Genomic DNA, 16,564 nt, shown 5'->3' on the forward strand with positions numbered 1-16,564 from the left:
ATCAGTTTCTGTCCTTAAGGAGCTTAAAGTTAGGGATTAAGGCGGCATGGTTGTATTATGCACAAGACCATCTGACTATCAGGCTAGTAGCAAAAAGGGGTTTTAAGGAAAGCTTCCTGCAGGAGGCCTACCTGAACCAGGTCATGCCATGCAAATAGCAGTTAGTTAGAAGTGGGTTAGGAAGAGTGTGATATGGTGGTGGAAGAAACAGCATGGAGAAAAACCCATGTTGTCTACAAGAGTATTAAACTGCCATCGGTTGATGTATGTCAGCTTCGATTAATTGTGAATGAGCCTGATAACTGCCCTTTCCCTTTATGCTAGGTACAATATTCCAGTGTGACATGCACGACTTCTTTCAATCTACATCATCTCTAAAATTATTTGTTATTATTATTATTATTTTACAAATATGGAAACTGAGACACAGAAAGAGCAAAGTTTTTGCCTGTGGGCTTATGCACACAGAGCAGCAGAGTCAGGGTTTGAGCTTACCAGTTTGTTTTCAGTCTCTTTTTGTAACCTACTTAAACAACAGAAAACCCTGGGATTGAGGAACTGGTCCATAATTTTTAACTGTGGCTACAGAAATCAACCCAGTTCTTTCTAGCATCAGCAAGTTGGAAGTATGATGCAGGAGGCAGACCGTCTGTTGTGGGACTATCAGACCAGGCTTTATCTCCATCCTGCAAGCAGGATGAAGAGCCATAGCAAGCTGCTGAAGCTCTTGACTGTACCAGCTGGACCTTTTCAAAGACCGCCCAAAACGTCAGAGGGCTTCTGGTCTTCATAAACATACCATCACACGTTGAGATGCCCCTTATATGCTCAGCTGCTGTGAGTTATCTGCACCAATGATCAAAACAACACACAGTTAAGCAAACATCACAATTAGCTACAATTAATGCATCAATTAGCCACAATTAGATGCATTCCTGCTTACTTTCTGCTGTCTAAATAAAACGACCTTTCAAGTTTCTTCTAAATTGTAGTTTATGGAGAAAAGAAAGACTTGAGTTATTTCTATATCCCAACTCCTCCTTGTGAAAATACATTATATATCTTAAAGGAATTTAATTTTAAATTTAATTTCATTCTCCCAGTTAAAAAAAAATTCAGAGAGTCCTTATTATGAGTTAGAGAAAAAGATGTCATTGACATCAAATCAACTTGTAGGAAATGCAGTCATAGGTCCTATAGGATCGGATTGTGACACAGTCCTCAGGTGAATCACATGCACTGTAAAGTCTGAGAAGCTCTGAAAAAACTATTCCAATTAACTCAGGTGTTTTAATGTATTACTTTTTGCAATCAGGAACAAATTAAAAATTCATCTCAGGAATATATAACTCCTTAGAAGTATCAGATCAATGGGAAAACAGTTGAAAGTGCTAACAGCCCTCAAAGTTTTTGACCATGAAATATGGAGAATGTAAGTAGCAGAGCCAATTGTGTTTTCTGTAATTATTGGTCCTATTGAGAAAAGAATTTGTCTTTAATCTTCCCTTTCAAGTTGGCCAGCCTTATTTATTTTCTGATGTACATACCATCAGCAATCAAGTTGCAAGAACAAAAAGACTGTTTTTCTCCTTAAAAGTGCTTTCTTTCATCACCAAATTAGCATGGTAATCTAGATCTTGGTGGTCACGTTGTTATGACTTCTAAATGGAGAGCCGTCACAGTCAAATTCCTGCCTTCCCAAAAGCTTTGCTGTTAGGCATCGGTGTCTTATTTGGCAATACATGGATGGTGTGCCTGCTACTGTTTAGTTCTTTAATTATAAGCATTTTCCTTTTGGGGGAATAACTAATTGGACCAATGCTTAAATTAATCTGACTGTGCCATTTTTGATAAAAATTTTCTAGCTCTAATAAACAAGACAGTGTGGCAAGGATTAAAAAAATAGTAAAACAGAAAAGATTAGAGCGTCTTGAAGCAGGTTTATTTATATATGTTGCAGTTGATTTATAAAAAAGGTTCTGCTGCATGTGATGAATGGAGCCAAATCACTTCCATACATAGATCTACTAGACCATTTAGACCTTGGATACCAATCAATTAAGATCAATTAGTTAGAGATCAAACCCATGGAACAGTAGTCACTGGATTCAAGGAAAATATTTTAGAGAATCTGGAAGACATGGTGCTTTATAATGTTTACCTTAAAGAAGGGCTAACGTGGGCCAAAATTCTTCGATACCCAACGAAATGTTGGAGTTTAGTCCTAGATTTGTCGTCCTTCCTGTTCTCATCTAGCATTTTTCACTTATTATTCCCTCATTGCTAAATCAAGCCATGCAGGCCCCTCTCTTTGCCCTGTCTCCGCCATCCTTTAAGTTTCACTATCCAATTTTCCACTCTAGGTTTCCCCATTTTGCTTGAAAATAATTTCAAAAGTGCATCTCTTCCCCTCATGTTTTAAAGCTGCCACACACCACTCTATCCAGTCTGGAAGGTTTGCCCAACCTTCTGACTAATCTTTCCCATAGGTGACCTCCATGTAAGGTCTCTTGGGGCAGAGCGATAACTCTGCATAGAAAATTCAGCTTGAGCTTGAAACTGTGAGAGCGAATGTTTGTAGTGGAAATCTGTCATATTCCCGCTGGAAATCTCCCTGGGGAATGAAGCTTTGCCTACTGCTGAACTAAGCTTGTGGGAGATTGTGGTGGTTTCTTTCTGTGGGAGAACTGTTCCATTCTTAGGCTCTGTTTTGCAGTTTGCTTTGGCCAATTCAATGTGAGGAGAAGTAACACATGCCAGTGCCAAGCGGAAACTTGAAGAATCAGTTACAAGCAAGAAATGCCTTTCCCTCTATCTTCTGCATCATCGTGAGATGTCCTAAATTGTCATTGCTCCTTCAGCGTACATCCTGAAATGGAAAAGACATGTGTGTGGGAATAGCCACAGTCTACCCATGACTGCTAACCAATGTGAATGAGAAAGAAATCTTTGTTGCTGCAAGTGGAGGGTACCAAAACTTGAAAGCTTAAATGTCTCTTTGGCATTGTTTCAAGCTGAAAACCCTCAAGTTCTGAAAGACTCAGAAAGAAACTTTGCCCTTCCTCCTAACTTCCTAAAAGAATTTAGATAGAGCATTTCTGGAATATTGTTATCACCAGAGATATCTGAAAGAGCATGGGCTAGGGGTGGTGGAGGGGGAGACTCTTAAGAGAAGGGCCTAGTGATCAGGATCCACTCTGTGCCCCATTGTCTCTGTAGGGCCCAGCAAACATGTATTTATGAAACATTTGTTTTTTCCATCTCTATTTGTTGGCTCAGTGGTAAAGAATTTGCCTACCAGTGCAAGAGATGTGGATTTGATGCCTGGGTTGGGAAGATGTCCTGGAGAAAGAAATGGCAACCCACTCTAGTATTCTTGCCTGGGAAATCCCATGGACAGAGGAGCCTGGCAGGCTACAGTCTGTGGGGTCGCAAGAGTCAGACACAACTTAGAGACTAAATAACTCCATATGATGATATGAGGGCTTCCCTGGTGGCTCAGAGGTTAAAGCGTCTGCCTGCAATGCGGGAGACCTGGGTTCGATCCCTGGGTTGGGAAGATCCCCTGGAGAAGGAAATGGCAACCCACTCCAGTATTCTTGCCTGGAGAATCCCAAGGACAGAGGAGCCTGATGGGCTTCAGTTCACGGGGTCGTAAAGAGTCGGACACAACTGAGCGACTGAACTGAACTGAACTGAACTGATGATATGATGTCTCAAACCACTACCCCCAACATCCTTTCCTTTTTTTTTTTTGTCTTTAGCTTAAGGTGGTATTTAAGGAGGGATCTTTGGCTATTTGGGTGAGTTACTCTGTTTTCCATGGTCTCTCCCATGTATGTATGTTATTAAGCTTTTGTTTGATTTCTCCTATAAATCTGTCTCATGTCAATTTAATACTTAGACCAGCCAGAAGAACCTAGAAGAGTAGAGGAAGATGTTTTACTTCTCTGACTCAAGTCATGGTTTTAGAGTCTCTGTTTTTGCAGGATAATCAAGCCAAATCTGACGAACACAGTGGGTTTTGAGTGAAATTCACTGCAGTGCCAGGCCTAGGAGTGAACATATAACCCAGATCATACATGGCTCACATCTTTCTGGACACAAGTGACTGGTTAGGTAATAGAATTTGGGAGCTAAGTTAGGTCAGCAGGATTTAATATTGGAATTCCTATTGGGGCTATTCAGATTAGGCACCTGTTTTTACTCAGGGATTATGAAAACAACATTTTGGACATGTAGAATTTCCAGACCCTACAATGAAGGAGGAGTCTGTCTGAATGTGCAGTTAACACAATAGAATGTAGAATCAAGAGGTGGTAAGTGAAAAAAGATAATTCTGGGTAAGACTATGATTCAAAAGTCTGACCTAAAATCTATCTCTGAACTTTTCACAGCAGTTAAGAATACTGACCAGTAGTACAATGTGTGTATGTGTGTGTGTGTGTGTAATAAAATTTGGTTACATGAGGTGTAAACCGTCAAGTCATAACTACCAGGCATGTGTATAATCTCTTTTTCTTTAAACTCTTTGTGACCCAATGGACTATACAGCCCATGAAATTCTTCAGGCCACAGTACTGGAGTGGGTAGCCATTTCTTTCTCCAGGGGATCTTCCCAACCCAGGGATCGTACCCAGGTCCCCTCCATTGAATGAATGCAGATTCTTTACCATCTGAGCCACCAGGGAAGCCCAGAAATACTTGAGTGGGTATCCTATCCCTTCTTAAGGCGATCTTCCCGACCCAGGAATTGAACCAGGGTCTCCTGCATTGCAGGTGGATTCTTTACCAGCTGAGCTATCAGGAAAGCCCCTTCTTAGGTTCAGCTTTAATTAAACCATAACTTGGGAGACCTAAAAATAACAGGATAGAGTTTGTGTAAATTATTTCAAATTCTGGTAATCACAATCAATCTGATTACTGAAGTTTACCTTTTCTGCTTAAAAATAGTTTACTACGGATAACATATAATAAAAGTAGGACAGGGAAGTGAAAATACATACTTTTTATTCACTGGATTTGTTTATGCTTAAACTTTTCCAGTTGCATGAAGGTAAATAATTTAGAAGTGGAATATAGCATAGAAAGATTTTTGTGTCCAAAGATGACCAATGTACCTTTATGCCAAGACACAGAGGATGAGCTGTGATCAATGTTGAGGATTTTTTTTTTACTAGTAAATGTTTGATGTTAATAGTTATATTAAATATATAGTGAGATATTAAGTATTTTCAAAACATTTTTTAACATTTCAAAACAAATACCATAAACCATATTGGTGCTTGTCGTTCAGCTGCTAAGTCGTGGTTGACTGTTTGCAACCCCATGGACAGAGACCAGGCTCCTCTGGCCTCCACTGTCTCCCAGAATTTGCTCAGATTCATGTCCATTGAGTTGGTGATACTATCTAGCCATTTCATCCTCTGTTTCCCCTTGTCCTCCTGCCCTCAATCTTTCCTAGCATCAGGGTCTTTTCCAGTGAGTTGGCTCTTTGCATTACGTGGCTAAGAGCTTCAACTTCAGCCTCAGTCCTTCCAATGAATATTCAGGGTTGGTTTTCTTTAAGATTGAGTGGTTTGATCTCCTTGAGAGAGTTCCTAGAACTCTCAAGAGTCTTCTCCAGCACTACAATTCAAAACATCAGTTCTTTGGCACTCAGCCTTCTTTATGGTCCAACTCTTACATCTGTATATGACTACTGGAAAAACCATATCTTTGACTATATGGACCTTTTTCAGCAAAGTGATGTCTCTGCTTTTTAATATGCTGTCATGACTGTAAACTAATTCTGTGGATGATTAGACAAAAGTATTTTCTTTCAGTAATAAAGTACCATATATGAGGAGGGATGAAAAAATACTAAAAACTTAAGCAACTTTCTAAGTTGCCTTAATTTCCTCTTCCAATTCAATTAATTCTGGCCTAAATACTGCCATTTTATTCTTCAGGCATGCAGATTCCCACAACTACAAACAGTTTGGTCTTAATTAATGTAAAATCACAACCCACTTTGGCTGGAATAGCAAGATATTGGAGGGGAAAGGTTTCTAAACTTTAATAATCTAGATAATTGCTTCAACTCTCCACTTTGCTGGGGAATCTAGTCATAATTAACCAATTAAATCACATCAGCAGTTCACTTTTCCCCTAAGCATAGAGTTTGGAAAGATAAAAGAGAAAGAGGGAGAGAGACTAGAGAATCTATCGAAACATAAATGTCATTCCATTATAGAGCCTTATTAAATATATTTAAATGTTTTAATTTCTAGCACTCTGTTGTTCATAATGAACTCTGCAGGGATTGAAAATGAATTTTTATTCGGAGATTTCTGTCCCTTTTGAATTGCAAAGAGCATTCCTCTTGAATTTCCACTAGATATAATGAAACATATTTTAATATTGCATCAAGCTAACCCCCTGAAGAGACAACTGTCAAAAATCCATGGTATCTTTAAATCACTTTAATAATTACATTTTGCTCCGTGCACAGTCATAGGCAAGAAACCATTTGTTTACCTTAATTGTTGCCCTAGTATTTTCCATGCTGTCATGTAACACACTCTCTAAGCAAGACTGAGTAGCTCCGTAAGGTTGGAGTTCAGGGTGTATGGAGATATATATAAGAGATGGATATGAAAAGAAAGGCTCAGACCAGAATATAAAGGTGCTTAAACACAACTGAACAAAAACAGCAACAACAAAAAGAATTAGTAAAAAGTATGAGTCCCTGAATGGATAAAGTTTTAACATTCAGGGACTAATATGGTATCTAATAACAAGATAAGTAAAATCAATGTAACTGGTACTAGTGTCAAATAACATGTAATGTTACATGCTTTGCATTTATACACATTATTGTAGTTAATCTTCCCAAGAGATCTTCCAGGCAGGTGCTGTTATTATAAACATCATCTCATATATAGAGAGACTGAAGCTTAAAGTGTTTAAGATCACACCCAGGTAAATAAGTCAAATTCATGTTGTCAGACCTCAGTACACACTTTAAATACTTTGTAAATGATAAAATTTGGATTGGTAGTAAGACATTCTTTAGTATATGCTTCCTGGAGAAATGGAATCAGAAGAACTCATTTGCAGTTTAAAATTAGTGGTGGCAGTTACGAAACAACACAAAAAGGAAAAATAACTATGTGAGGTGGTGGATGTGTTAATTTGATTGTGGTAATCGTTTCATAATACATATGTGTAGTAAGTCATCACCTTGTGTTCACCCGGAATGTGTGCAATTTTTATTTGTCAATTATACCTCAGTGCATGCATGCTAAGTTGTCTCAGTGGTGTCTGATTCTTTGTGACCCTATGGACCATGGCCTGCCAAGCTCCTCTGTCCATAGGATTCTCCAGGTAAGAATACTGGAGTGGGTTGCCATCTCCTTCCCCAGGGGTATACCTCAGTAAAACTGGACAAAAATAAAAATGTAGCAGTCACAGAAATACGGGGAAACAATAATTAGTCGAATGTCTGGGATTCTGGTTTAGCTTCGTCTGACACCAGTTCTGGGATGGATTTGTGTCTAGGGAGCTGTGAAGGCTTGTGAAATGAGGAAGTATTTCCATGGCTAGGCTTAATGGAACTCTATCTCCCATCACTGTGACCGCAGGAATGGGAGCAACCCAGTTGCCCAGAACTAGGCAACTAGTTCTTGCCTGGGAAATCGCATGGACAGAGGGGCCTCGTGGGCTACAGTCCAAAGGGTCACAAAGAGTCAGACACAGCTGAGCAACTGAGCTATGGTATAACACATTAACTGAAATTTGAATATCAAATCAACCTCATATTTCTGGGAGTAATTCTCCATCATAGTATATCATCATGTTTATATGTTACTGATGGGACTATTAAGGATTTTTGTGTTTATGTTCATAAGGAATATAGATTTTCTTTCGACTTATTTGTTTGGCTTTAATGAAAGCTATTAATAGCACTAGTTCCATAAAATAAATTAGATGTGCTTTCTTCTTTTCTATTTGCTGAAAGAATTTTTGAAGAATTATTTTCTTCTTTAAATATTTGATAGAATTTGCCAGTGAAACTTTCTGTGCTTTTCTTTGTGGGAAGGTTTTTAAATGACTAAATCAGTTGTTTTCCATGTTATTGTCTTATTTAAATTGTCTATTTCTTCTTAGATCAGTTGTGGTAATTTGAGTCTTTCTAAGAATCTGCTTATTTTGTCTGAGCTAAGTTGTTCATAATATTTCCTTATAACCTTTTAATTTCTGTTACTCATTAATGATGTTCCTTTATTCATTGAAAATTTGGTAATTTGAATCTTCTCCCTTACTTTCTTGGTCAATTCATGTAAGTCAAGTGATCTTTTAAAATATAGTTTCTGTTTTTATCCATTTTCTCTATTGTTTTTGTGCATTTTATATTATTGATTTCCACTGTGATCTCTTATTTTCTTTCTTATACTTGCTTTAGATCTAATTTGAATTTGTTTTTATGGTTTCTTAAAAGATTTGATAACTTGATTCTCATTTTACATATGTATTTAGATCGATAAATATGACTCATAATGAGTCATTTTCCTTCAATGTTCTTCATGTTCTTCAAGATTTTCTCTGTGTGCTTATTATATGTCTGGATAGAGATCTTTTAAAATTTATCTTACTTTGAACTTCTTGGATCTGTAGATTAATGTTACTGAGTTTTCAACTCCAGAATTTCTATTTTTAACTGATTTTAACTCTTTATTTGAGATTCTTTATTTACTGAGGTACTGTCATAATTTCAATTATTTAAACATGGCTTATCTTGTAGTTTGAATATATTTAATAACTTCTTTGAAGTCTTTGCTGAATCCAGCATCTGAAAACACTTAGTGACAACTTCTGTTGACTGCTTTGTTTCTTTCTATGTATAAATTAGACTTATTTATTTCGATGTTTCATAATCTTTTGCTGTATACTGAACGTTTTAGATAACGACTCTGGGTTCTTTTTTCCCTTTGAGAATTGTTGCTGTTTCTTTAGTAACGTGCCTGGACGAAATGTGTGAAATCTTTCCTGTAATGTGTAGCCACCGATGCCTCTGCTCAGTTTTTATTTTTCTTACTTTTATTTTTGTTAGATTCCTAGGGGTTGCCTCTATGTCTGCAGAGCTTGGTGGGCCATCAGAAGGTGGCTAGAGGTTGTGCTCCAACATTTGAATGAGCTCAAACTTTTATTCTCTGGTAGTGGGTTTGTGAGTGGGCTCAGGAGTACATTCAGACATTAGGTTTTTAAGTCTGGCCTCACTTACAGTTTCTACTGGGCTTTCTGCTGCATCTCCTTTGTGTGTGCAGCCAGGTTCCATCAGCCAGGGATGTGAGTAGGTTAGGCCCTCTGCAGTTTCTGGTATATGTGCGCACATCAACCTGGGGCATGGGACAACGCCAGCCCCTGATGGCTGCCTTCTGTTTTAACTCCCTCCCTCCTTCCCTCCTTTCTTTCCTTCTCCTTACTCCCTTCTCCCTTCTCCCTCTCTCCCTCCCTTCTTTCCTTTTTCTTTCCTTGATAAAATAAAGCTTCCAAATCAAAGTAAGTCCTCTTCTCTTCCAAGATAAGTGTTGAACAAGCGTTCGTGAATTTTATGATATAGGTGGATATTCTGCGATGAACACCTGGCTTCCATGGGCAAGATCAGAGTGTTGTCTTGTTTGGATCACTTGCTAGTTTGTGATTTTGGCTAAGTCATTTAACATTTGAGGAAGTGTGAGCACATTTTATGGTGGGAAAGAGAAAAATGGAAAATAAAGGCGAGCACGGCTGCCTTATATATATTTATCTAGAATTCTTACAGTGGATCTTTTGTTCTGTCAGGTTCATGTTAGAGCTAGAATTTAAGTCCTCGTCTTTCACATCAGTCCAACTGTCCTCTCATTCTTTCAGTCTTCAGTATAATTGTGGACCCTTTGCATAGTGAAATTTTAAGAGTCAATACAATTTAGGGAGTTTAAATATACCTGATGTTTGCATGGCTTTCCTCAGGTCGGAAGGAAAGGGTAAAGGTGTGAATTGTTGGTCTCTTTCTCTCAAAACCAACCAGACCTATGTCTTCAACTGATATGTTTTATGTATTCAGTTTACCTTTAAAATCATGTTTAATCAAATGGTGACTCAGCTCATCTGGACAGCACTCTCTTTGAACCAAGCTGGCTTTGCAGGGCCTCTGGGAGCCCAGGGGCACTGCATGCTTCCTTGGAAAGATGGATGGTCGGCTGCTTTCTGTCCATGATCTGGCATAAAACACAATATGTTTGAAGTCCTAAGCCAGGGAAGGGTGGACACCATTGTTTCCAAAAGATGACCTGGAAAGGAGCAGATTGCTGACCGTCTGACCTGGTACCACCTTTCTCACTGGCCTTAACTCCAACTCATCCTTCTGCTCAGTGTAGTCAGAAAATCTCTAGTGACTGTATTTCAGTGTAAGCAGATCCTGCCTGGGAAGCCTAAGTGATACCCAGAAATAAATGCCTACTGTGGCATTTTAGTGATGTACAGTGCACATCATTTTATTGTACTATATTTACAATAGCTTTTATTCCTCTGTTTTTGGTTTAGAAAGAGGTCTGCTTATTCAAAGGGGGGAAAAATTCTTCCTTGTAATTCATTCAGCAAGCATCTTTGCTCCATTGGCTGAGCACTTACCCACCAGGGGAGGAGAACTAATAATATAATGGAAGGGTTGGGAAGAATGTAATGTAGGGTTGGGAATATGTATCTGTAGAAAGCTTCAGCAGTAGAGACCTAGGGGCTACGAGCTGTCCTTTAGCATGTGTTTATTCCTCATATGAAGTGAAGTGAAAGTCGCTCAGTCATGTCCGACTCTTTGCGACCCCATGGACTATAGCCCAGCAGGCTCCTTTGTCCAAGGGACTTTCCCAGCAAGAATACTGGAGTGGGTTGCTGTTTCCTTCTCCAGGGGATCTTCCCAACCCAGGGATCGAACCCAGGTCTCCCACACTGCAGGCAGCTTCTTTACCATCTGAGCCACCAGGGAAGCCCAACCATTCTTCATATACTGTTTAAGTTTCACACGTTTTCTGTCTGTTTCTTCTTTGTACCAGGCAAGGAGGATCGTGATATATTTATCCAACCCATGTCAGTTCAAATGAAGAATTCAGAGTCATCTGGGGAACACATACAAGCTAGCAATTTACTTGAAAGCTCTTACTCTCCTCCCACTAAAATGCCTTTTCCAAATATCCTTTCAATTTATTCCTCAATTTCCACAGCTCCCACTCCTGTTTGATACTAAGGCCACTGGTACTGAGAGAGCACTAAAATCAAGAAAATCGCAGTCACCCAACATTTTCTCCATCACTTAGCTAGTTAAATGGCTATACATTTCCACCTCTCACATCCTAGGATGTAATTAAATAAACATTTTAAGCTGCTGGTTTTAAATTTCATAGGACAAAAGCCAGAAGCCAGTTTAGCCTTGTAGAAGGAAAAAGAAATCAAATGCACAAGAATAATGTTTACAAATGTTCAGAAACAAGGCTTGTCAGCGAGATGAAGTTGCTAAATGAGCCATTTTGGACTGAATGGTCTATATCTGTTTATAATAACTTGGATTTCTCTCCTGTTAAAATGTCATTTGGATAAAGGAATAAATTCTAACAGCTGTGACAGGATTATCATTGCTAAGAAACTTAGCTATGGTGAATTCAAAGTCAGAGACATCTACTTCACTGTCTTTCATTCAGAATAATCTGAATATTCTCTTCCACACTCAGGAAGACTAACAATGACGCACAGCCATGATTCTGACATCTTATCCCCTAAATTAGCTGTTAGATGAGACACTTGGCACCAACAGTCTCTAATATTTTTCTGAGGAAGTTAGCAGAGGGATTCTTCCTAACCAAGGGATCGAACCCAGGTCTCCTGCATTGCAGGAAGATTCTTTACCAGCTGAGCCACACGGGAAGGGAAAAGCTACCCACTCCAGCATTCTGGCCTGGAGATTCCATGGACTGTATAGTCCATGGGGTTGCAAATAATCGGACATGATTGAACGACAATCACTTTCACTTTAGCAGAGGGACTCAGGATGAGACCACTATTCTCTCAATGCAGCTATTTCACAAACTGGATAGAATTCATGACAAACTTCAGCAAGAATACTCCAAAAATTGTGATTTTTTTTGGTACCACAAATTTCGGTATCCCTCTTTCTTAGCCTTTTAAAATTTGAAGTATAGTTAATTTGCAATGTTTTGTTAGTTTCAGGTGTACAGCAAAGTGATTCACATTCTTGTTCATATTCTTTTCCATTATAGATTAGTACAAGATAAATATAATTCCATGTACTATGTTTCTTATTTCTTATTTTATGTAGTTGTGTGTAACTGTTGTGATATATTAAAATGTAACATTGTTGCTGTTGTTCAGTCACCCAGAAATGTCTGACTCATTGCGATCCCATGGATTGCAGCACACTAGGCCTCCCTGTCTGCCACCATCTCCCAGAGTTCGCCCAAGTTCATGTTCATTGCATTGGTGATGCTGTCCGGCCATCTTGTCCTCTGATGCCCTTTGCTCTTTCTGCCCCCAGTATTTCCAACGAGTCATCTGTTGGCATCAGATGACCAAAATAGTGGAGTTTCAGCTTCAGCTTCAGCATTAGTCCTTCCAGTGAACATTCAGGGTTGATCTCCTTACTGTCCAAGGGACTTTCAGGCGTCTTCTCTAGCACCACAGTTCAAAGGCATCAGTTCTTTAGCATTCTGCCTACTTTACGGTCCAGCTCTCATGACTGTACATGGCCACTGGGAAGACCATAGCCTTGACTATATGGAACCTTGTCCACAGAGTATTGTCTCTGCTTTTCAACATATTGTCTAGGTTTGTCACCGCTTTCCTGCCAAGAAGCAATCGCCTTCTGATTTCATGGGTGTAGTCACCGTCCACAGTGATTTTGGAGCCCAAGAAGAGGAAATCTGCCACTACTTCCACCTATAAGTAACATAGACAAATAGAAAAATAGTGGGAATGTTGAGTAGTCAACAGAAATCAGCATGTGGGGTATGAATGACAAAAGTGACTCAAGGCACCCTAAGAAATTAATAGGAGACAGCATTTAGCTGGGAACCTAGTTATTGCTGATAAATGTCCTTTAACAGGTCTCTAAGCCAATCTTATAAACTTCATTCATTGATTCATCTATCTGTTCATTTGTTCATTTAATACATATATGCTCGGCACTGGAATTAACACTGGTCATAAAAAGATATATAAGCCATGGGCCATACTTTCAAGTAGATCGTGTTTTAGTGTACAATATTTGTGCAACTAACGTATTATGGGAAGTGCCATAGTGGAGATGGATTTAAGAAACAACAGCAGTCAAAAAAGGGAAGAGATGAACTGTATGTGGAAGGTCTGAGGATAAATCACAGGGGAAGAAATTTGAGCAACATTTTGAAAAATGAGCAAGAATCTGCCAGGTGGATAAAGCAGAGATAGATGGCTTTCCAGGGAGATTAAACAGCATAAGAAAAGTCTTGTAGGGTTGTGAAGCTCATAGCAACAGCAGGGATTAAATCTGATGGTCCAAATCAGTTCATGTGACCTTCCCTGAGCCGATCACCATCTCTTCTTGACTGGTTTCACCAAGACCAGCCTACATCCCAACATGTCAGGTAAAATTGCTATGATGGCCCTTAGTGTTTCTTCATAGAGATGCCGCCCACGAAGATGAAATGAGCTAGTCTATAGAAGGCAATAAGCGACTGAACTGAACTGAACTGAACTGATAGAAGGCAATTGGTACAGCGGCTGGCAAAACCAGCAAGTTTGTTCTTATTGTTCTGCTTAGTTATTACTGAGGTTTTAATAAAAAAGCCAAACATGTGGGCATCTAGCAGGACTGTAGACCATCACTGGCTTTCCTCTTATGGAAGTTAAGTCGAACATAGTGAAAGGAAAGCCGTGGCTGCACACTGGGCAGCATGTCCTCAGGAAGCCTTTCCAGGGCTTGCTCTTCCTACTGATTGGGTTGGCTCCTTTGTGCTTTATACATAGCTCCATCTGATCCTATCATATTGTAATAGAAAAATTTGTCCCATTAAACTGTGAGTTCCTCAAAGGAACACGTGTATCTTATTCATCATTTTATCTCAAACACTTGAGATAATGTAGGTACTAAATATGTCTGTTCAAATAACTTATGAATAGGCAGATCACAAAGAACACTTGATGATAGAGATTATATCTGAGCTGGGCCCCAGTGGATGGGGAGGGACTTTAGAAATGCAGAAATGGGAAAAATCACAGCAAGGAGAAAGAGCTGCTCAGAATAAGTGTGGAGATGGAGACGTGTCCATCTTTCTTGAAAATGTCAGTTAATATGATGCAGTCGAAGTAAACAGTAAGTGAAGCAGGTGTAGGGGTGAGAAGGCACACTTTAGGGCAGGTTGCAAAGGACCTTGAATGCTGTGCTAATGAGATTAGATTTTGTAACCTGTGGAATAGAGAGACCAGGAGGTTTTCTTCTGGGCACTGATATGGCCGGAATGCTTTTCTCTCTCTCTCTCGTGGGCGTGTGCACGTACTCATATACACATTCACTCACAATGCAGGGCATTAATTTAGGCCTGGCTTAGAAAATAAAAAGTTGTTTACATGGGTTAAAAAGCAACCTGGCTTCCTTGGTGGCATGGGAGACCCAGGTTCAATCCCTGGGTCAGGAAGATCCCTTGGAGAAGGAAATGGCAACCCACTCCAATATACTTGCCTGGAGAATTCTATGGGCAGAGGACCCTGGTGGGCTACAGTCCATGGGGTCGCAAAAAGTTGGACATGATTGAGCTAGTAACACATAGAAAATAAAAAATTGGTTACATAGGTTAAAAAGCAACATGGATCTCTTCTAAATAATATTTACATTGAAATCTAATTCTGTTTCTTAAAACAGTATCTTTCCTTTGATTTGGTGAAACAAGAGCTCTAAAAATAGCACTAGAGTTAAGAAACAGAGAGAAACACATTGTCCTGATGAAAATAAAGGGAAGGGCTCCCTGACAGCCCAGTTGGTAAAGAATCTGCCTGCAATGCAGGCGACCCCTGTTCGATTCCTGGGTTGGGAAGATCCCCTGGAGAAGGGATAGGCTACCCACTCTAGTATTCTTGGGCTTCCCTTGTGGCTCAGCTAGTAAAGAGTCTGCCTGAGTGCCAGAGACCTGGGTTGGATCCCTGGGTTGGGAAGATTCCCTGGAGAAGGGAAAGGCTACCCACTCCAGTATTCTGGCCTAGAGAATTCCACGGACTGTATAGTCCATGGGGTTGCAGAGTCGGACACGACTGGGTGACTTTCACTTTCATTTTGAATTCTAAAATTACAGGATTTTGAGTTCTAGGTTCCAGTCTTTCTCGAGGACAATTTTACTCATCCCTCTGCATTTTCTTTATATAGCCAAGTGAATGTTCTTTTTGCTTCAGCAAGTTTGAGCTAATTATCCTGTCCCTAGCAATGGAAAGTACCTGGTAGTGTAGAATTACCATTTTACAGATATGAAAATCGAGGCACACAGAGCTTAAGGAACTTGCCCAAGGTCATAGAGCTAGTGAAAAATTGTACCAACATTGAAATTAAGATCTGTCTAAATTCAGAGTATAAATCTTGGCCAGGTATGCAAATACATCTCAGTATTTCCACTCTAAAGGAAAATCATCGAGATAATGGATATGCCTTAATTGTGCTTTTATCTTACACAGCCACTAACACATTCCATAATATGTACGTATTTAATGTATGTGCAATTCTTGAAGTGTAGAGCTATAAAAATTCCAGATGTGCTGTACTTTTGTGGCTAAGAAATAAATAATAATATTCCTATCACTCATGTTGTAAATATTTCTTCATATTGATTCTTAAACCAAAATATTGGTTATGTATGCTATAATTGGTGGGTGCAGAGAAAAGCATTTTGTAGTCAACTCTTACTGTGCTTTTCTGCCTTTTTGTCCCTCACCATTTTTCTCTTTGATCAGCAGAGTCTCCTCTACTTGGAGGAAACAATGAGCATTTTATAAACCTACCTTGGGCTGTAAAACATACATGTACCTTTAATAGTGACAGAGGTATCTTTGGCACTTCCTCTAGAGTGAAATTTACTTCAGAAATTTGCATTTAACAGGCAAACGTAATATTGTTGAAGAACACAGAATTATAAATTCATGGACACTTGGGTACTGGGGATACTTTATAATCTGCACATCCATACTCTGACTGTGGGTTTTATAGCTGTGTAGTTCAAATTACCCAAGATGGAGAAAGCCATCACTTTCATTATTAACTGTATTTGAGGGGTTTGTAACAACTGCTCCATGAAAGCTCTTTAGAACAGGAAACTCACACAGGAAGTTGCAGGCCAAATGTGCTTTCTCCTTTAGGGTATGAATTTGTCACCTCTTGATGTAATTTTTCCCAAGTTTGATTGGTCTTGGAAGTATTCATTTTGCACAACATTCTAAAATTCTCCTGCTTTAAAAATGAAAAATTGCAGGTGATTACTTTAGAGCCCATGCGATTGCATTTGGAGATTTTCTGCCC

This window comes from Budorcas taxicolor, chromosome 18, assembly GCF_023091745.1.
Source record: "Budorcas taxicolor isolate Tak-1 chromosome 18, Takin1.1, whole genome shotgun sequence".
In the NCBI taxonomy this organism is placed as follows: domain Eukaryota; kingdom Metazoa; phylum Chordata; class Mammalia; order Artiodactyla; family Bovidae; genus Budorcas; species Budorcas taxicolor.